Source organism: Zophobas morio, unplaced genomic scaffold (genome assembly GCF_036711695.1).
Source record: "Zophobas morio isolate AGI-343-1 ecotype UQ-CSIRO unplaced genomic scaffold, CSIRO_AGI_Zmor_V1 ptg000054l, whole genome shotgun sequence".
NCBI lineage: Eukaryota > Metazoa > Arthropoda > Insecta > Coleoptera > Tenebrionidae > Zophobas > Zophobas morio.
The window spans coordinates 2,841,020-2,864,672 of record NW_026972159.1 but is presented as its reverse complement, the minus strand read 5'-3'; the positions used below and the strand labels follow the sequence as shown (position 1 = coordinate 2,864,672).

Below are 23,653 nucleotides of genomic sequence, written 5' to 3'. Positions count from 1 at the left end.
CATCGTCAGCAACAATAGAATGCTGTCAGCTCCCAATTTTACAATAGTAGATGTTGATATAAAGACGTTTTCCAGGTTTGGATGTTGTGGAACTTAAGAAAGGTTTCGACGTTTCTAATTTTATATTTTTCGGCTTTTCGTTTTTTCAATTTTCCATTTCTCAATTTTCCGGTGTTTAGTCGCAAGATTTTTCAGTTTTTTGTTTCTTCAGTTTTTCGATTTTTCAATTTCTAATTTCTCGATTTTCAATTTTTCAACTACTCAATTGTTCGATACTTTACTTTTGAAGTATTATTATTCGATTTTTTACTTATCGTTTTTTTTTAATTTTTGGATTATTTGATTTTTCAGTTATTCAATTTGTCGATTTTTTGATATTTATTACCGATTTTTCAATTTTTCTACACTTTAATGTTTCGATTTTTCAGTTTTTCGAATTATTGAATTTTAGATTTTTCAATTTTTTGATGTTTCTATTTCTGGATCTTCTGGTTTTTCGACTTCTTGGTTATCAGATTTTATGGTTTTCCAATTTTTTTACTTTTCTTTCCATTTTTCAATTTTTCGTTTGAATTTTTCAATTGTTCAATTTTTGAATTTTTTAATTTTCAATTTTTCTATCGAGAAATCGAATAGCACAACTTCGATTTCTCGATTTTTTGAATTTTCGACTTTTAGATTGTCGATTTTTCGTTTTTGATTTTCTTGATGTTTTGATTTCTCGGCGTTTCAGTTTTTCGATGTTTCTGTTTTTCAATTCTTCAGTTTTTGGATTTTTCAAATTTTCTTGGATTGTTCGGTTTTTCGATTTCTCAACTTCTCAATATTTCAGTTTCACGATTTTTCAGGTTTTTGATGCTTCAATTTTTTGAATTTTTAGTTTCTCCATTTTCAACTTTTCGATTGCTCAATTTTTCGATTCTTCAATTTCTCGTTTTTTTTTTAATTTTTCGATATCTCAGTTTTCTGATACTCCATTTCGATACATAGTTTTTAGATTTTTTGATTTCTCGATTTTTTCATTTTTAGATTTTTCAATTGTTCAATTTTTCAATGTTTCAAATTACCGATTTTTCAGTTTTTCGACGTTTTAATGTTTCAATTTTTCAGTTCATCGATTTTTCGATTTTTCGAATTTTTGAATTTTAGATTTTCGAATTTTTTTATTGTTTCGATTTATCGATTTTCCGGTTTTTCGACTGTTCGGTTTTAAAATGTTATGGTTTTTCAATTTTTCGATTTTTCTTTTTTGTTTTTCCCAATTTGATTTCTTGACCTTTCAATGTTTCGATTTCTCGACGTCGCAATTTCTCCATTTTCCAATTTTTCGATTTTTTAAATATCCGATTTTTCGTCTTTTCGATTTATCTATCTTTCAGTTTTATTCGATTGTTCAGTTTTTTGATTTTTCAACTTTTCGATATTTCAGTTTCACAATTTTTCAGTTTTTTGATCCTTCAAAATTTCAATTTTTCAATTTTAATTTAATTTCTGTATTTTCAATTTTTTGATTATTTACTATCTAAATTTTTTTATTTTTCGATATCTCATTTTTCCAGATATTTCAGGTTTAGGATTTTTTAATTTTTCGTCTCTTCCGTTTTTGAATTTTTCCATTTTCAGTTTTTGTCGTTTCTAAATTTTCAGTTTCTGTATTAACCAATTTTTCGATTTCTTAATGTCTCGACTTTCACTTTTTCAATTCATCGATTTTTTGATTTTTGAATGTTTCAATTTTTATTTTTAAATTTTTCGATTTTTCGTCTTGGATTTATCAATTCTTAGATATTTCAGTTTTGGAATATTTTCTGTTTTTTGAGTCTTCAGTTTTTCGATTTTTCCATTTTTAATTTTTCGATTTTCAATTTTTTTACTACTCAATTGTTCGATACTTTTGTTTTGGAATTATTCAATATCTTGATTCTCCAGTTTTTAGATTTCGCGATTTTTTACTTACCGATTTTTTGATTTTTAGATTATTCGATTTTTCAATTGTTCAATTTTTCGATTTTTTGATGTTTCGAATTACCGTTTTTTTCAATTTTTCGATTTTTTAACGTTTCGATTTTTTAGTTTTCCAATTTTTCAATTTTTCGAATTTTTGAATTTTAGATTTATCAATTTTTTTATGTTAATTAAGAAATCTAAAATTCAAAATTCTTGATCTTACGGTTTTTCGACTTCTCGGTTTTAGATTTTGTTTCTTCAATTTTTTGACTTTTCTTTCCATTTTTCAATTTTTCGTTTTCCTGATACATCCAGATTTCGATGTTTCAATTTTTCGATTGTCCAATTTTCCGATTTTTCGATTATAAAATTTTTCGAATTTTCGATTTATCGATTTTTTTAATTTTCGACTTTTAGATTTTTCGATTTTTCTTTTTTTTGGTTTTCCCAATTCTCGATTTCTTGACTTTTCGATGTTTCTTTCGATTCTCGGCGTCTCAACTTTCCGATTTTTTAGTTTTTCAATTCTTTGATTTTTGGATTTTTCAAATTTTCTTCGATTGTTCAATTTTCCGATTCTTCGATATCTCAGTTTTCTGATACTCCTTTTCGATACATAGTTTTTAGATTTTTTATTTCTCCATTTTTTACTTATCGCTTTTTTTAATTTTAGATTACTCGATTTTTCAATTGTTCAATTTTTCGATGTTTCAAATTACCGATTTTTCAATTTTTCGAATTTTTGAATTTTAGATTTCTGAAATTTTAAATGTTTCGTTTTCTCGATTTTCCGATTTTTCGACTGTTCGATTTTAAATTTTACGGTTTTTCAATTTTCCCACTTTTCTTTCCATTTTTCAATTTATCGTTTTCTGGATTCAACGAGATTTCGATGTTCCAATTTTTCGATTGTCCAATTTTCCGATTTTTCGATTTATCGATTTTTTTGTAATTTGTTTTTTGTAATTTGAATTTTTCAATTTTCAATTTTTCTATCGAGGAATTTCGATATCTCGATTTTTTGATTTTTGGACTTTTAGAGTTTTCGAATTTTCTTTTTTTGATTTTCTCAATTCGATTTCTTGACTTCTATGTTTCGATTTCTCGACGTCTCAATTTCTCAATTTTCCAATTTTTCGATTTTTACTTCCCGAGCGTAAGCAAAGGAAGTATTGTAATCGAGTCCGTCGGCCGACTCTCTACTTTTACGTTTTCTCAATCTTTCATGACCCCTAGAAGACGAAGAAATAGGTCTCCCATTTCCGTCTGTCTGTCCGTCTGTCCGTCTGTCCGTCCGTCTGTCCGTCTGTCCGTCTGTCCGTCCGTCTGTCCGTCTGTCCGTCCGTCTGTCCGTCTGTCCGTCTGTTGTCCCGGATTTTTATTAGACAGATAATCTCCGAAAGTACTCGACCGATTGTTGTGAAATTTTGTACTTATATTAAGAATATCATGTAGATGGTAAAACGCTAACCAAAATTTGTCGAATCATCCCCACCACTAAAGCGATGACGTCACTTCAAAATTGTACATAGTAAATGGGTTTTCAATTGTATAAAATAACATAGTCCTACACATGTAGTTTACAACTCTGAATCGACTTTTCACCCGAAACGTCCAGATTTTTGGAAAAAAAATCAAAATTATAAAACAACATTTTGAAATTTAATTTTTAATCTGCTAACCAGAATGCTTTGAAATGTTGCAGATGTTTTAAGGCTATAAAGAGCATCATAAATCTTTAGTCAAAAAATATTTGCTTATCCCCTCCAAAAACTTGATGACGTCAGCTCAAAAGTTTGTGGAATAAATCATATCTAAAATGTACAAAATATGATGAGTCTGTACTTATGATCTATCACTCCATTCATATTTTTTGGATTTGCATATACAGGGTGACTCAAAAAAATTAATGAATGCGTAAATATATTTTATTGATTTAATCAGGAACTACAAAACCGAATGCTCTGAAATCTTGCAGATGTTTTAAGGTCATAAAGAGCATAATAAATGTTTAGTCAAAATATATTTGCTTATCCCCTCCAAAAACTTGATGACGTCAGCTCGAAAGTTTGCCGAATAAATCATATCTAAAATGTACAAAATATGATGAGCCTGTACTTGTCATTTATCACTCCATTCATATTTTTTGGATTTGCATATACAGAGTGACTCAAAAAAATTAATGAATGCGCAAATATATTTTATTGATTTAATCAGGAACTACAAAACGGAATGCTCTGACATCTTGCAGATGTTTTAAGGTTATAAAGAGCATAATAAATGTTTAGTCAAAATATATTTGCTTATCCCCTCCAAAAACTTGATGACGTCAGCTCGAAAGTTTGCCGAATAAATCATATCTAAAATGTACAAAATATGATGAGCCTGTACTTGTCATTTATCACTCCATTCATATTTTTTGGATTTGCATATACAGGGTGATTCAAGAAAATAAATGAAAGCGTAAATTTATTTTACTGATTTACTCAGGAACTACAAAACCGAATGCTTCGAAATCTTGAAGATATTTTAAAATTATCATAAGCATGGTAAATTTTTGATCAAAACGTATTTGGTCGTCCCCCCTAAAAAATTTATGACGTCACCACAAAATTTTGCTGAATTAATCCTATCTAAAATGTACAAAATATGGTGAGTCTCTTCTTGTAATTTGTCATTCCATTCAAATTTTTTCGATTTGCATATACAGGGTGACTCAAAAAAATTAATGAATGCGTAAATATATTTTATTGATTTAATCAGGAACTACAAAACCGAATGCTTTGAAATCTTGCAGATGTTTTAAGGTTATAAAGAGCATAATAAATTTTTAGTCAAAATATATTTGGTTATCTTCTACAAAAAACTGATGACGTCAGTTCAAAAGTTTGCCGAATAAATCGTATCTAAAATGTACAAAATATGATGAGTCTGTACTTGTGATTTATCATTCCATTCATATTTTTGGATTTGCATATACAGGGTGACTCAAAAAAAATAATGAATGCGTGAATTTATTTTATCGATTTAATCAGGAATTACAAAACCGAATGCTTTGAAATCTTGGAGATATTTTAAAGTTATTATAAGCATGGTAAACTTTTGTTCAAAATGTATTTGTTCATCCCTCCTAAAAAAATTGATGACGTCACCCTTAAATTTTGCTGAATAAATCCTATCTAAAATGCAAAAAATATGATGAGTTTGTACTTGTGATTTATCATTCCATTCATATTTTTTAGATTTTCTTAAGAGGTGGTTCAAAAAAATTAATGAAGTCAATTTATTTTATTGATTAAATTAAAGGCAACACTTATTATTAGTATTACACCCCAACCAACCCAATTTGGTAGACAAAAAATTTGTTAAAGGAAAAACTCGGTTGAAACATAAGGGTAGCATGCTTATTTACATCGACTTTAACATTACAGACCTGCATTTGTTTTATGCGTTCACTTGGTTCCGCGAATGTGAAATAGACATGTTTATAATCAACCAATTGTGAATTTCACCGTCAAGAATTAAAATAAAACCCAATGTTTTATATAATAAGCGGAAGTCGAAGCAATAAAACCGATGGTCGTTTTGTTTACAGTTTCTCTGTTTGACTCTCAAGTATACTGTTACGCCTGTCATCTTAAATTAAGAATGTTTATGCGTACACGATTTTCAGCTGCCTGGGATACGTATACGTGAGTAAATTGTTTCGTTATTTTATTGATTATTACAAATCAATATTCAAAACGACCCAATTCATTTTCCTGAAAATTTGAGAATATAATAATTTTATTCTTAGTATTACACTACATCTATCCCAAACTGATATACGTGTCCTTGCAAAAATGTTGATGACGTCATCGCAATTTTTTTTAAATTCCCACTACAAAAATGTAATGAGAAAAAACACAATAGGCATGCAGTCGTCAAGTTTCCGACAGCGAGGGAAGTACTGTCTAAACTCTTTAGACCAATTTTTTAAATATTCGATTTTTCGTCTTTTCGATTTATCTATCTTTGAGTTTTTATTTGATTGTTCATATATTTTAGTTTTTTTGATCCTTCAAAATTTCAATTTTTCTATTTTCAATTTTTCGATACTTTACTTTCTAATTTTTTTTATTTTTCGATGTCTCATTTTTCCAGATATTTCAGTTTTAGAATTTTTTATTTTTCGTTTCTTTCGTTTTTGGATTTTTCCATTTTCAGTTTTTGTCGTTTCTAAATTTTCGATTTCTTAATGTCTTAACTTTTCACTTTTTCAATTCATCGATTTTCTGATTTTTAAATTTTTCGATTTTTTGTCTTCGATTTCTTAATTCAGTTTTAGGATTTTTCGGTTTCTTGACTTCAGTTTTTCGGATTTTCAATTTTTAGTTTCTCGATTTTCAATTTTTCGACTATTCAATTGTTTGATACTTTACTTTTGAAGTGTTTCAATATTTGGATTCTCCAGTTTTTGGATTTTTCGATTTCCCGATTTTTTACTTATCGATTTTATCTTTATATTATTCGATTTTTCAATTTTTCAATTTTTTTGATGTTTCGATTTCTCGATTTTCCGTTTTTTCGACTTCTCTCTCGGATTTTACGGTTTTAAATTTTTTTTATTTTTTCCCCATTTTAAAATTTTTCGAACGTTCAATTTCGGGAATTTTTGGATTTTTCAATTTTTAGCATAATTTCGATGTCTTCATTTTTCAGTTTTTTAATTCTTCGATTTTTCAATTTTCTAATTTTTCGATTTCTGAAATATTATTAATATTTAGTATTTTTCGATATCTCATTTTTCATTTTTTCGATTTTTTGCTTTTTAAAATTTTCGATTTTTCGTCATTGATTTCTCTATTTTTCAATGTTTTTTCGATTTAACAATTTTTCGATATTCCAGTTTCAGAATTTTTCGGTTTTTTGATTCTTCAATTTTTCTATTTTTCAATTTCCCTATTTTTCCATTTTTAATTTCTCGATTTTCAATTTTCGATTACTTAATTTTTTGATCCTTCAGTTTTGGAATTTTTCAATTTTTCGGTTATTTTATTTTATTTAAAATGTTCCAAGTTTTCGATTTTATGCCATTTCAATTTTTTGACTTCTAGGCTTCTCGAGAATTTTTAGATGTTTCGATTTTTCAGTTTTGCGATTTCCCAATATTCGACATTTTAGTTTTTTGCTTCTTAAATTTTTCGATTTTTCATTTTTTCGATTTTAGTTAAATTGAATCTCCGTATTCAAAAAATGAGTGCATTAAATTATTCCAACTCGTTGAACTCAATGTCCAGATGAATATAGACACCACAGTGAAGAAATATATAAGAAATTCTTGGCTAATTGCTTACCTTTAACTGGAATGTCAAGCCCGCCGACATTATCATCATCGTGCGATACCGACTGCGAGCTTTTTTGCGCGTCTGCTCGAAAGCTCGCCACCTTGCGCCCATCGACAGCTTTATCACACTTCTCGCCTTTTGGGTTTCGTTCACCCGTTTGTGAGCTTTGTTTCTGGCCGTTTTTTACGGTAAACATATCTTTCAGTGGCTGGAGATTGATTTATTTACGAGCACTTAGCAATCATAGGACATGTGCTACCCCAGGAGCTTTTTATGGGCGCGCTATGGTGAAAGTACCCGCGATACAGTTTTATTAAAGCATAATTCCCTCCTCCGCCGAGCCAAATAAAGTCATCTTTGATTTTATAACTCTCGTTGGACTTTTTAGGCGACGCTTCTTTATTTAAACGGTTTTATGGACGCGGTGTCGCGTTCTTTACGGCCAGCTGTGTTGGGAAAACTATCAATGAAATAAAATCGATACTTAATTGAACCACAGGTGCATAATATCGTATTCAGATATCGGTGGGTAGGTAAGTTAATGACCATTATTGAGAAAATACCTGATAAAAGTTACGTGTCTTGTGACGTGGCTGTCACGAGGCGATTGCCGAGGAAGCTGGCGAGTTGGGCAAATATTGGACGATGGTAACCTCGGAAATGAAAAATCACAGTTTACACATTCGCAACACGAGTTAACACATGGTGTGGTTTATGGTCGTGAAAATTATTATTTAACGGGTGGTGTTTATCTGCTGTCTAAAAGTGTGTAATTGAAGAATTTCGCACACTATTTCTAATCTTTAAATTGAAATAAACAATAGTTACGTGGAAACTAAATAACACTGACCTTCTCCAAACACAAAAATGACATTCCATTATGTTAGAGATACAGGAACGATATTTATGACCAAACAAGGCAATTATTCATGAATTTATCGCCTTTTTCGAGATAACATGTTCATTTAACATAAGACTTATTTTATGTGAAGGTGAGAACGAACGCCAACAAAGGCGAGCCTCTAAAAAATAATTTTTATCAAATAAAAATTGATCGAACCACAACATTGAGTCATAAGCCGTTTTGGAGTTATTACCAGTTAAATTTGAAAAACGCAGTTCGGAAAATGACACTATCCGATAAGTCCGTCTCGAGATACTAAACCGATCGAGAATTCCGTCTGAAAATTCACTGGTAGAACTAAAAAACTTCAAGAAATCTAATAACGTAAACCGCAAGCCGGGGTCTTGAACTGTTTTGGACTTACGTCCCGTTAAATTTGAAAAACACATTTTGAATTCGGAGAAAAACGCGATATCGCTTAAAATCGGAAGAGTTTTCAACAGTTGAAGGCAGAAATGGTTCATGAGGTGCATAATTAGATTGTAGTCTTTGTTAAATAAGTTCGGGTACATTTAATTTTTGCACCTTATTTTATTTACGCTAAACCTCAACATCCTAAAAATTTCAGCATTCGATCATGTCAAATTATCTCCCTTTAATAGGTTGTCAGCTTTCTGAAAGTTGGTCCTCATACTAAATTGAATCCTCCTAATAAAAATCCGGGCTCAAAAAAAGTTTTCGCTAACGCTCGATTTTTTTGTAATTTTTGAATGGTCAACTCTTTCGGAAAATGGTACCGTTTAAGACATCCGTCTCACAATAAATACTGAACGAATCGATAATCGAACTTGAAAATTAGCTGATGGTGATAAAAAGCATTAAGAAATCGAATGGTGTAAATCGCAACGCTGAGTTATAAGCCGTTTTGGAGTTATTTCCAGTTAAATTTGAAAAACGCAGTTCGAAAAATGACACTGTCCGATAAGTCCGTCTCTAGATACTAAACCGATCGAGAATTCCGTCTGAAAATTCACTGGTAGAACTAAAAAACTTCAAGAAATCTAATAACGTAAACCGCAAGTCGGGGTCTTGAACTGTTTTGGACTTACGTCCTGTTAAATTTGAAAAACACATTTTGAATTCGGAGAAAAACGCGATATCGCTTAAAATCGGAAGAGTTTTCAACAGTTGAAGGCAGAAATGGTTCATGAGGTGCATAATTAGATTGTAGTCTTTGTTAAATAAGTTCGGGTACATTTAATTTTTGCACCTTATTTTATTTACGCTAAACCTCAACATCCTAAAAATTTCAGCATTCGATCATGTCAAATTATCTTCCTTTAATAGGTTGTCAGCTTTCTGAAAATTGGTCTCCATACTAAATCGAATCTTCTTAATAAGAATCCGGGCTCAAAGAAAGTTTTCGCAGGCGCCTGATTTTTTTGTAATTTTTGAATGGTCAACTCTTTCGGAAAATGGTACCGTTTAAGATATCCGTCTCACAATACTGAACGAATCGAGAATCGAACTTGAAAATTAGCTGATGGTGATAAAAAGCATTAAGAAATCGAATGGTGTAAACCGCAACGCTGAGTTATAAGCCGTTTTGGAGTTATTTCCAGTTAAATTTGAAAAACGCAGTTCGAAAAATGACACTGTCCGATAAGTCCGTCTCTAGATACTAAACCGATCGAGAATTCCGTCTGAAAATTCACTGGTAGAACTAAAAAACTTCAAGAAATCTAATAACGTAAACCGCAAGCCGGTGTCTTGAACTGTTTTGGACTTACGTCCTGTTAAATTTGAAAAATACATTTTGAATTCGGAGAAAAACGCGATATCGCTTAAAATCCGAAGAGTTTTCAACAGTTGAAGGCAGAAATGGTTCATGAGGTGCATAATTAGCTTGTAGTCTTTGTTAAATAAGTTCGGATACATTTAATTTTTGCACCTTATTTTATTTACGCTAAACCTCAACATCCTAAAAATTTCAGCATTCGATCATGTCAAATTATCTTCCTTTAATAGGTTGTCAGCTTTCTGAAAATTGGTCTCCATACTAAATCGAATCTTCTTAATAAGAATCCGGGCTCAAAGAAAGTTTTCGCAGGCGCCTGATTTTTTTGTAATTTTTGAATGGTCAACTCTCGGAAAATGGTACCGTTTAAGACATCCGTCTAACAATACTGAACGAATCGAGAATCGAACTTGAAAATTAGCTGATGGTGATAAAAAGCATTATGAAATCGAATGGTGTAAACCGCAACGCTGAGTTATAAGCCGTTTTGGAGTTATTTCCAGTTAAATTTGAAAAACGCAGTTCGAAAAATGACACTATCTGATAAGTCCGTCTCTAGATACTGAACCGATCGAGAATTGCGTCTGAAAATTCACTGGTAGAACTAAAAAACTTCAAGAAATCTAATAACGTAAACCGCAAGCCGGGGTCTTGAACTGTTTTGGACTTACGTCCTGTTAAATTTGAAAAACACATTTTGAATTCGGAGAAAAACGCGATATCGCTTAAAATCGGAAGAGTTTTCAACAGTTGAAGGCAGAAATGGTTCATGAGGTGCATAATTAGATTGTAGTCTTTGTTAAATAAGTTCGGGTACATTTAATTTTTGCAACTTATTTTATTTACGCTAAACCTCAACATCCTAAAAATTTCAGCATTCGATCATGTCAAATTATCTCCCTTTAATAGGTTGTCAGCTTTCTGAAAATTGGTCTCCATACTAAATCGAATCTTCTTAATAAGAATCCGGGCTCAAAGAAAGTTTTCGCAGGCGCCTGATTTTTTTGTAATTTTTGAATGGTCAACTCTTTCGGATAATGGTACCGTCTGATGCATCCGTCTCACAATACTAAACGAATCGAGAATCGAACTTGAAAATCAGCTGATAGTGATAAAAAGCATCAAGAAATCGAGTGGTGTAAAACGCAACGCTGAGTTATAAGCCGTTTTGGAGTTATTTCCAGTTAAATTTGAAAAACGCAGTTCGAAAAATGACACTGTCCGATAAGTCGGTCTCTAGATACTAAACCGATCGAGAATTCCGTCTGAAAATTCACTGGTAGAACTAAAAAACTTCAAGAAATCTAATAACGTGAATCGCAAGTCGGGGTCTTGAATTGTTTTGTACTTACGTCCTGTTAAATTTGAAAAACACATTTTGAATTCGGAGAAAAACGCGATATCGCTTAAAATCGGAAGAATTTTCAACAGTTGAAGGCAGAAATGGTTCATGAGGTGCATAATTAGATTGTAGTCTTTGTTAAATAAGTTCGGGTACATTTAATTTTTGCACCTTATTTTATTTACGCTAAACCTCAACATCCTAAAAATTTCAGCATTCGATCATGTCAAATTATCTCCCTTTAATAGGTTGTCAGCTTTCTGAAAATTGGTCTCCATACTAAATCGAATCTTCTTAATAAGAATCCGGGCTCAAAGAAAGTTTTCGCAGGCGCCTGATTTTTTTGTAATTTTTGAATGGTCAACTCTTTCGGAAAATGGTACCGTCCGATAAGTCCGTCTCTAGATACTAAACCGATCGAGAATTCCGTCTGAAAATTCACTGGTAGAATTAAAAAACTTCAAGAAATCTAATAACGTAAACCGCAAGCCGGTGTCTTGAACTGTTTTGGACTTACGTCCCGTTAAATTTGAAAAATTCGTTTTGATTTCGGGGAAAAACGCGATATCGCTTGAAATCGGCAAAGTTTTCAACAACTGAGGTTAGAAATGGTTTCTGCTCTGCAAAATTAGCTTAATATCTCTATTTTAGTCACATTGGATAAATTTTATTATTGCATTGTATTTTACGCCATATTATCAAAATGATTTAATAATAAATAAGTAAATTTTAATCATTGTTTAGTAATCATCAAATTAATGTTCAACAATAATTCGGTTGGTTTACGATGAATCAGTCAGTCGATCAACGACAGAGACTGAAGCGGGAGACCTATTTTGTCGGATTCTAGGAGCTTACGCCCGAGACGTGATAAGCGATTCGCTGCTTTATCAGCGGCTCAGAAAAAGCACTCTCTCAGATTCGCCATTAATATACCTGACTAATGCACGCCATAGATAAAGTCAGCTCGGAATAAGTCTCAATGATGGATTTTTTTTGTTCTAAATGGAATTATTTTCCATTAACATTAACCAGCGGAAATTCATTAGGCGCAGAGAAAACATTCATCTCACCTTTCTCCAGCAGCGTCAGAGTGAAAACCGAGCTCACTTGAAACCGTCCATGATTGACATAGAGTCTGAAGAGGAGGTTAAGCCAACATCAGCTATCCGATACGAAGAACATGAAAAGCTGCTGCAAGGATTAATCACGAAGATAATTGCACGTATCAGATATCTATCTGGTCTTGTACGAAGTGATTAATCAAGAACCACGTATTATTCCTAATACCTCGTCATTAATATCGATCAATGGACGGAAGGCGGGTGCAGCAAGCCGTGCAGGACAACCTACTAATATCAGAATGTTAATTAAACGAAGAACAACTATTAGCTTATCAAACGCAGCTAGCTACGTTGAGGTTATTAGGGCTCTTGTTCGGTTAATAGCTTCGCGTTAATCATCAACTCGATCAACATAGTTGGGCAGAAATGGGAAAGTACTATGGAGCGGAGCCACTTTGTCAGGCTCTCGTGGCCACCAGATCACGAAAGTGGATTATCCTTGTTTAAATCTAGGATTACGCCGGTGCAGTCGCCTCGGCCGAAAATATCGCCCAATTATCCTGTCTGAGTCGCCGAATAAGCACGGGACGTCTTAATTATGGCCGTCCCAACGAAAGGATTCCGCGGAAATTGCATTTGCAATTTAATGGTTTCCCGATAGAAAATGCGCGTAAACACGGACTTTCAGCCCCGCCAGAATCCGGGCCGACTTTCCTCGAATAACCGAGATTTCATTAACTATATTTATGTCTTAATCAAAACGCAGCGGCGCTAATAAATGCGCTTAAATATTTTCGCTTTCCAATTAAGAGATCTCGCCGTTCCGTTTCCAACCTGGATTTGATTAAATTATATTTCCGATTCAACAAAAGCGTTATTTATTCGTTTTGTTCAAAGTGGATTTAATTGTTTTCAGATTCGAAACAAACAACTATTTGCCGGGCATTCGCCCCGACGCACATTAATAACCTGCAGCGTGCGAGAATGTTGTAACTGTTCGGATGCGATATCAATAACAGACATGTTTTAAATTAATTTCGCGAAAATCTCTGTACCGAAAAACGCAATTCGATTCCATCCATGAATTTTAATTAATGTGATTTATGTATAGAATTCACACATCTGCACACTTTACTGAATAAATAAATGCCGACGCTGTATGAACACGATAAATCACAATAAATTGGTACGTGGACAACGACGAGAATAATATTCGTGTAATAATTTTCTAAATCCGCCCGCATTTGCTAATTCGACCCGTCGATGATTATTATTAATCGCGGATACTCGGATTTCCGATTTGTGATCTTTCACCCAAATTGATATGGCGAACTCCTAAAATACTGGATGTCCTCATCAAAATCGCAACTCCTTTGGCCAAACGAAAAGGAGACCTATAGTTTTTGGTTTCTGAAAGAAGTTAGGACACTTGGTCAAGTCAGGTCAGGTCAGGCCAGGTCAGGTTAGAAACTAGAGGACCCTTTTTGAGAGAGTTTTACATAACTTGAGGGTCCCCTAATGTAAGGATTTGAAATGATCTTAGAAGCTCCTAAAGAGATCCTCTAGCGTATCTTTATTTTAAGATTATGAAAAAATCTTGGCGGATCCTGGTGCCTTGTTTTAAGAATTTAGAAATCTAGGGACTCCAGGAATCTAAAATAATCTTGGGGACCCCTAATCCTTTTTTTTAGGAAAGTAATACAATCATGGGCGCCAAGCTGCCTTTTTTTATAACAACGGTCATAGAATCATCAGGTCCCTTCTGTTTTTTTTGTCTAAAGATGGTGAAAGAATTTCGAGGCTCCCTAGGAGCCCTTGATGTTTTCTTAAGTACCTAATAAAATCATGGGGGTCTTTGTAATTTGTTTTCTTAAAGAAGGTGAAATAATCTCGGGGTAGAATCATTGGGGTCCTGCGGTCTTTTTTTCTTAAAGAATGTGAAATAATTTCTGAGGTTACTAGTGTTTTTTTAGGTAAAAGAATCTGGAGGTCCTTGGTGTTTTTTTTTTTTTGAAGAACCTGATAGAATCGTGGAGCGTTACTAAGTTTTTCCTAAACAAGATGAAAGAATCTATGGGGTCCCTAGTGTTTTTTTACGTAAAGAAATCTTAAGGGACACTTGGTCTTTTTTTTTTCTAAAGAAAGTAGGAGAATTTCAAGGGCACTAATATTCAAAAAATTGAAAAGTCTAGTCGAAAAATCTAGAAATCGAAGAATTTAAAAATCGAGATATCGCAAATTCCGAAATTTAAAAAAGTATCAGAAAATTTTAAAATCGAGAAATCCAGACATTCAAAAATCGTAAAATTGAAAAATCGAATAATTTAAAATTGAAAAAATTGAAGAAGTAGAAAACCGAAAACCCCAAACGAAATATTGAAAACTTGAAGAATCAAAATATTGAAAAGTCCCAAAACTTAAATATCGAAAATTTGATAAATCGAAAAATTGGAAAATAGATATATCGAAAAGTTCACAAATCGTGAAGTCGAAAAATCGAAAAACAGAAAATTAAAAAAATTGAAATGGAGAAATCGTAAATGCAAAAAATTGAAAAATCTGAAAGTCGAAAAATGGGGGATTCGAAGAGTCGAAAATTTAGGAACACCAAAAATTTAAAAATCACAATCCCAATCTGGAAATTGAAAAATTCCAAAACTGGAATATCGAAAAATTGGAAAAGTCAGAAATCGAAGAGTCGGATAATCGTCAATTCGAAAAATCGCAAAATCGATAATTTAAAAAGTTGGAAATTTAAAAATTTGTAAAATCGAAAAATTAAAGAATAATTGGAAAAACTGAAAAATAGAAATCGAAAAATCTAGAAATAGAGAAATAAAAAAACTGAAAAATTCCAAAACTCAAAAAATCGAGAAATCGAAAACTTGAAAAATCGAAAATTTAGAAATACCAAAAATGAAAAATGTGATGAATAAGAAAAAAGGTAAAATAAAAATTTATAACATAAAAAATCAAAAAATTGAACAATTAAAAAGTAGGAAATTGAAAAATGGAAACAGAATGTGGAAGAATTGAATAATCAAAATCTTGAAAAATCCTAAAACCGAAATATCATACAAACGATAAATCGAAAAATTGAAAAATAGAAATACTGAAAAATCCCAAAACTGAAATCTCGAAAAATTGGGGAAGCTAGAAATCCCAAAGTCGAAAAATCGTCAAGTCGAAAAAGGAAAAATCGAACATTTAAAAAATTGAAAAATCAAAATCCTGTAAAGTTGAAAAATTCAAGATTAATTGGAAAAACTGAAAAGCAGAGAAATTGACAAGTCGAAAAATTGAGAAATGGGGAAATAAAAAAATTGAAAATTCTAAAAGTTGAAAAATCGATTGGTCGCCAAATCGAAAAATCGAAAATTTAGAAATGCCAAAAACTGAAAAAATTGAAAAATCGAGAAATCGCAAATTCCAAAATTTAAAACGTAGAAAGTAGAAAACCGAAAATCCCAAACGAAATATTGAAAACTTGAAGAATCAAAATATTAGAAAGTCTCAAAATTTAAATATTGGAAAATAGATATATCGAAAAGTCCACAAATCGTGAAGTCAAAAAATCAAAAAACAGAAAATTTAAAAAACTGAAGTGGAGAAATTGAAAAATCAAAAAATTGAGAAATTTTTTCTCTAAAGAATGTGAAAGAATTTCTGAGGTCACTAGTGTTTTTTAGGTAAAAGAATCTGGAGGCCCTTGGGTTTTTTTTTTTTTTTTTGAAGAACCTGACAGAATCATAGGAGCCTAGCTACCTTTTTTAAAAAACGATAGAATAATCGGGTCATTCTGTCTTTGTTTCCCTAAAAACAGTGAAAGAATCTTTGGGATCCCTAGTGTTTTTTTTTTAAGAAAGTGATAGAATCATGGAGGGCTTTTCTGTAGATTTTTTCCTAAAGGAAGTGAAATAATTCCTGGGGTCCCAAGTGGTTTTTTACGTAAAGGAATGATGTAGCCAAATACTGGAAAAATTTGATAAAGATGCTATACAGGGTGATGAAAAAATGACGTACATATTTGCTCGTTGGTACGTTATTAAGAACTTAAGAAGGCTCTGAAAAACTCCAAAAAAGAGGTTAAAAAAATCACTGAACAAATTTTTGAAAATATTAAATTTCAAAATTGAAGAATTAACTTTGAACAACGTACCATCGAGCATATATGCCATTTTCTCATTACCCTGTATATAAAAATATGTATATCAAATTACATACTTAGTCAATGTAAAGTTAAAAAATATATAAAAATATATTTCAAAGTAAAGTTTGATAGTATTAATTAATGATTACATACACAAAGATGTTGCTGCTTCTGGTGTTCGCCAAGGTTTCCACCTACTCCCACCATTATTTGAATTTTTCCTTAACGATCGTGCAACACCACTTTTTAAACTTTTCTTTTCACCACAAAACAAAAATAGTTGTTTGTTTCGTAACTACTCAAGAATTTTGTTCCCCACTATGTAATTAAACAAAGCTCAAAGTTCCTCGTGTACCCGTAAAAAAATTTGAAAAGCGGAGTACAACTCGAGCATCGGCGTTAAACTCCTTTGTTCTTAACTTTACAAAGCACCATATTCAACCGGTTTTCTTTGCCCCCATCCCACACAACTATCCCAAAGCAGCGAAACTTAAACTTAAAAACTTTTTAATATAAGACCTTCCACAAGCAATCAAAGTAAAGCATCGGAACGCGGCTCAATTATATCTCCGGAACGCTCTTCCTCTTGTAACTCAATCCTCGGTTGCGATTCAGGTGGCGCTCTTTTTGTTCGTATTTGATTCCCGATCCTCCACCTTCCGATCAATCCGCATTGTCAGATTCTAAAGAAGTTAAATTCACAAAGGAACACGTTGATGGCTCTTTAAAAAAAGTCCACGTGGGGCGTGTTGAATAACGTGACGCTGTCTAAGTGTAACAAATTACAAGTTCGGATAACCTGTTTCTAGTTGTGCTTTGTAATTACTAGAATTACCACGTTTAGGTTGTGTTTTGTTCGGGAAAAAAAACAACTAATAACGCGCGCCAGAAAAATTCGAGAGCAAACACACACACTGTTTACAAAATGTCTTTTCGTTCATCCAATTAATTCACAAGCTCGTAAAGTTGTGAAATCTCGAGTAAGACCTGCGTCCACGAATGTTAACATAAATCATCACCTCGTGCTTGCGAAATTTCCTAAAGGTCGTAAATCATGTGATTAATTAGAGAATGTATTAGAGGTTTAGCTGAACAATCCAGGCCGGAACATATTAATTTGAGAGAACATGAGATCTTAGTAGGGGCGACTTCGTCCCTTTTCAGTTTTCATTTTCATTTTCATTTTTCGGACATATTCGTTATTATTAGAGAATCACCCTGTATACACCCACAGCGAGCACAAAATCCCGCTGGGGGTGAAATCGGGTGTGTATTTTGCGCAGACGACGACCATCTCGCCAAAACTCCATTAAAATGTACAAAGCCTAATCCCCCGAATCATTTTTCGTTAATTTTCGCTAATCTCTTGCTTTGCTTTTAATTAAATGCACACTTTGACCGTGTGTACAATCAGCGGAAAATTAAATTTCAACCCTTGAAACAAACGGAGCGAAGACGAGCCAGCGGTTATTAAACAGTTATGTTTGGGCGAAAAACACGAATTTCGACTACAAAGGAGCAATTTGCGGTTATCAATCCGGAGACAAAGCGCCAAGGACGGTGGTCTTACCGACGAAACATTTTAGCGCTGACAATGGGAGCTTGACGGGGACGTGTGAGCTTTAGATAGGAGCTTTTATGAAACGCTCGATCGACAGTTGCCTAGATAAACGGTCAAAGACTTTCAAAGGATTATGGCGGAAGAAACGGCAGCGGATTCCTGCGAACAAACAATCCGTTCGCTGCCATTATCAAAGAGGAGAAACAAAAATACTCTTACTAAGCCAATAAAGATTTTCGACATAACACCCGTTATTCAAACGACGCTAATAAAACATAAATAGAGAGAAAGAAAATTTGTTTGGGGCTGTGAAACGTCGCCTGGTTTTATGAAGCGAATTTCGAAAATTCATGGAGTGGTTGATTTTCTTGCCGGGGTTTAGGCGGTGTTTGTGCGATAATGTATGCGTTCACATTTAGATAATTAATGTCAACAATGATTACAAGAAACAATAAAGTGTACATAATTAAACGTAAATATAATTATGTTTAATAAAACTAATCGAGTTAGTTAATTGGAACGTTATGTATGTAATTAACAATTACTGCGAAATGATTATTGGAACTGTTTAGCTGTAAATCTCGTGTGCGTAAATAATATATTCATTAATGATAGTTTTATGTGCCCTAGAAATTAATTCTTGACACTTAGAAAGCGAGCGCAGTGAGCTGTATCCGAATGACTTCCGCTGTTTATTTAATGACGTGTCGTTTTGCTCACTTCAGGATTTATAACATTCTACTAAGATTTGGTCTATTTTTATTCAAAACCTTCCATAGAGAAGGTTTTCGGGGATAAAATGTCATAATCAGCAAATTTTAAGTGCTTTGGGATCTAAGAGTTAATTTTTTTAGTCGGGTTTATTGTATATTTAAAAAAATACTTTGTAAGATTTAATTTGGTGGTTTTATACTGCGGATTATTTGACTCCATAGGCAAACAATTCATTATTTTTAATTTTTTTTTTAAATTCACTTTTTTGTATTGTTTGGTTTAAAGTTTTTATCAAAAGTACCAATCTTTTAAAATATATGTATATAGGTAGAAATCTTCCAAATGTCGAAATGAGATTAAAAAAAAAACAGAAAATTGAAACTTTTTGATACTTTTTTGTCTGTCTGTCTGTCTGTCTGTCTGTGCGTGCGTCCGTCCAGGGATCCAGATCTTTGGAAAAAAAATCAAACCTGTATAACATCGCAATGCTCTGAAATCTTGAAAGCGTTTTAGGGTTGTCGGAAACATGATAAATCGTTTACTTATCCTAGACATAGAAACTTTTATAGGTCAGGTCAGGTACTTTTAGTAAAAAGTGAAAATTGTATAATTTTTCGGCTTTTCAATTTTTCTGTTTCCCCATTTTTCAACTTCCAATTTTTGAATTTTTCTCTATTTCAGTCTTAGGATTTTTTAGTTATTTAAATTTTCAATTTTTCAATTTCTCGATTTTCAATTTCTGGATACTTCAATTTTGGATTCTTCAAATTCGGTATTTTTTTGGATTTCTCTTTTTCTTTATTTTTTGATTTCTCATTTTCTGATATTTTCATTTTACGACTTTTCGAATCTTCGATTTTTCGATTTTTCTGCTGTTCTGTTTTTCATTTTTTGGCCTTTCTAAATTTTCGATTTTTCGTATTTTTACTTTTCCACTTTCTCGATTTTGCGATATTTCGATGTCTCGATGTCTCAATTTTTCAATTTTTCAGTTCTTAAATTTTTCGATTTTTCAATACTTCAATTTGGGATTTTTCAATTTTTTGATTCTTCAATTTTCGATTCGCTAATTGTTTGTTTTCCGATTTCTCAATTTTCCAATATTTCCGTGTTATGATTTGAAGTTTCGATTTATGGATTAATGAATTTTTTGACTTTTCGATTTCTCTATTTCACGACTTTTCGATGTTTCGATTGCTCAATCTCTCGATTTATCGATTTTTTAGTTTTTCAGTTCTTCAGTTTTTAAATTTTTCTTCAATTGATTAGTTTTTGGTTTTTAAAATTTTTCGACTCCTTAATTTATCTCTAGTTTTTCGATTTTCAAATTTATCGACTTTTCAACATTTTTATTCTTAAATGTTTCGATTTTTTTCTAATTTTTAAATTTTAGATTTTTTGTTGCGATTTCTCCATCTTTCAAATTTTCGACTCGTCTGTTTTAGATTTTTCGGTTTTTCAATTTTTCGGTTTTATTTTTTTTTGTTTTCAGGTTTTTTAGTTTTTGAATTTTTCAATTTTTGCGAATCTTCGCTTTTTCAATTATACCATTTTTCATTTTTTGGCCTCCCCAAACTTTCGATTTCTCGATTTTTTGACTTTTCGAATTTTAGTTTTCCCACTTTTTCGATTTCTCAATTTTTCAGTTTTCCAGTTCTTAAATTTTTCGATTTTTCAATTTTTCACTACTTCTATTTTCGAATTTTTCAATTTTTTGGTTCTTCAGTTTCGGGTTTTTTATTAAATTTCCATTTCCCAGTTCTTCATTTTCCGATTTCTCAATTTTCCGATATTTCCGTTTTATGATTTTTCAATTTTTCGAATCTTTGATTTTTCGATTTTTCTATTGCTCTGTTTTTCATTTTTTACCTTTCTAAATTTCCGATTTCTCGATTTTTTTTACTTTTCGACTTTTAGATTTTCCAATTTTGCGAATCCCGGATTTTTCAATACATACTTCAATTTTGGGATTTTTCGATTTTTTGATTCTTCATTTTTCGATTCCCCAATTTTTCATTTTCCAATATTTCCGTGTTATGATTTTCCGATTTTTCAATTTTTGGCGTTTTTAAATTTTCGATTTCTGGATTAATGAATTTTTTGGTTTTTCGATTTTTCGATTTTTGACTTTCCCACTTTAAAATTTTTATTTATTTTTTTTTATTTTCCCATTTCTCGATTTCTTTTTAAAATTATCGACCTTCCGATTTATCGATTTTTCAATTTTTTGATTCTTCAATTTTGGGTTCCCCAATTCTTCATTTTCTGATTTCTCAATTTTCCAATATTTCCGCATCATGATTTTCCAATTTTTCGATTTTTCGATTTTTCAATTTTTGGCGTTTTTAAATTTTCGATTTCTGCAGTAATGAATTTTTTGACTTTTCGATTTCTCGATTTTTGACTTTTCCACTTTTAAATTTTTGTTTTTTTTATTTTCCCATTTCTCGATTTGACGACTTTTCGATGTTTCGATTGCTTGATGTTCGATTTTTCGTTTTGTTAGTTTTTCAATCCTTCAATTTTTCTGCAATTTATCGGTTTTTTGATTTATCAATTCATCAATTTTTCGATTTTTAAAATTTTCTTTATCTTTCAATTTAAAAAATTTTCTCGGTCTTTAAATTTTTCGACTCTTCAGTTTTTCTCCAGTTTTTCAGTTTTTCTTTATTTTTCGATTTCTCATTTTCTGGTATTTCCATTTTACGATTTGTGGAATTTTCGATTTTTCGATTTTTCTGTTTTTCATTTTTTGGCCTTTTTTTACTTTTCGAACTTATAGATTTTCCAATTTTTCCATTTCTCGATTTTGCTCGACGTCTCGATAATTTTTCAGTTTTCCAGTTCCTAAATTTTTCGAGTTTTCAATACATACTTCAATTTTGGGGTTTTTCGATTTTTTGATTCTTCATTTTTCGGTCCCCCAATTTTTCATTTTCCGATATTTCCGTGTTATGATTTTCCAATTTTTCAATTTTTGGCGTTTTTAAACTCTCGATTTCTGGATTAATGAATTTTTTGGTTTTTCGATTTCTCGATTTTTGACTTTTCCACTTTTAAATTTTTGTTTTTTTTTTATTTTCCCATTTCTCGATTTCACGACTGATTAATTTATCAATTTTTCGATTTTTAAAATTTTTGACTTTTCGATTTCTCGATCTTTCAATTTTTCAACATTTGGATTCTCAAATTTTCCGATTTTTTGTTTCAGTTTTTCGGTTCTTCGATTTTTCTAGTTTCGACTTCTCGACTTTTCGATATCTCGATTTTTCGGTCTTTTAAGTTTCGATTTCTCGGTGTTTCAATTTTTCAATGTTTCGAGTTCCTGATTTCTAGGTCTTTGGATTTTTCGACTTTTCAGCTTTTTGATTTTCTTTGTCTGTCTGTCCGTCGTTTGTCTGTGTGTCTTTCGTCTGTCTGTCGTTTGTCCGTCTGTCAGTCTATCTGTCGTCTGTATGTCGTCTGTTTGTCGTTTGTCTGTAGAGTGTCTTATATATCTATTTTCTGTGATCTGACCGGCAGAATACGAAAATGTATTATGTTCCCTTCTGTCTGTTTGCTTGCCTCTCTGTCTTTCGTCCATCTATCTGTCGTCGTTATGTATCTCTGTCATCGGTCTGTATGTTCATCGTCTGTCTCTCTGTCGTTTGTCGTTTGTGTGTCTGTCGTCCGTCTGCCTGTTTTTTGAGATCTGTCTGTCTGTTGTCTGTCGTCTATCTGTCTATCGTTTGTCGTTTGTATTGTTACGAAGTAAATTTTGGTTGATCGGTGCTAAAATTTCCCAGAGCAGGGGAATAAAGACCGTATATTTTAAAATAAATTTTGTGTTTTTTAATATTCAGTTTCTAGAAAATAGCAGATACGGATCTGTTTGCTGTTATCGAACCCTTTCGAGTGACAGGTGGGTACGCAATTCATGGCCGTATTTAAACGTTAATTGTTATTTCATTCGAAGCATTATTAAATTTCGCCGGATTTATGCATACAGTTGGTAGTAGACGTCCTGAATTTGAGCTGTTTATTTTTATAAATAGAAAAGTTAACTGGGTTAGTCGTAAAATAACCAATCCGTGCTAAAAAATTGCCCCAGTATGCGTCATTTACCCTACGTGCGCATTCGCCCTTTCACATCTTCATTTTTTCGCCCACCGGCTTTCCCGATTGTTGAAATCGTGCCCCCGCGCTAACAAGAACGAAAATACGCAGCTCCCTAATTAAATCGAAGGGGAATTGGAACTCGTGCAGGAAAAATGCAGAATCGGATGGGAAATTGGAGGTAATTCCGAAGCTTCCGTTGAAGTTAGTAAGCAGTGACGCATTAACAATGAATCTTGACGGATGCTCCAAATACTAATACGAGTCTGAATGGAGTATAATAATAACTCAAGTCGTGGAATAGGGCCCCGACACCATCATCATTCACGCTGTTATCTTTGTTATAGGTGTGCACGAGTATGTGTGGCTTTGATGAACACGAACGCTTGCCTCCGGCACAACCAGAAACTTACTTTATAGACTCTCGCTGATGGATCTGTTATTGTTGTTGTAACGTGTTGTAAGAATAATGACTCGTGAAAATGATTTTTTGTTTGTCTTTACGCGATGCTGCAACGCCTTGGATATTTCTCATTAAGTCGGGCGAGCTTCCATTAAAATTTTAATTAATTAGTGCGGCCACTTCGTCTACGATTCGACCGGCGAAAGGAACGAAATCAATGTCCACCTCCGGATCGAGCACCTGACGGCCGAACTTGTTAATATTCTAATGGAATCGATAAGTTTTCGGATGCGTAGGTCCCGGATGCTCCGACAGGAATTTTATTGTTATCGCCTGGATTCACTCCCCTATGGTGTACCAGTTATCATTCGCGGTTCATTGTCCCGGCCAATATTTCTCAATTATCGG

The 23,653-nt window shown here is 32.4% G+C and overlaps 1 protein-coding gene across 2 annotated transcripts in view; it reads left to right on the top strand.

The window, feature by feature from the left end:
* Sli (slit) overlaps positions 1-23,653 on the top strand; it is a 435,804-nt gene that overhangs the window by 22,472 nt on the left and 389,679 nt on the right. The window lies entirely within an intron of this gene.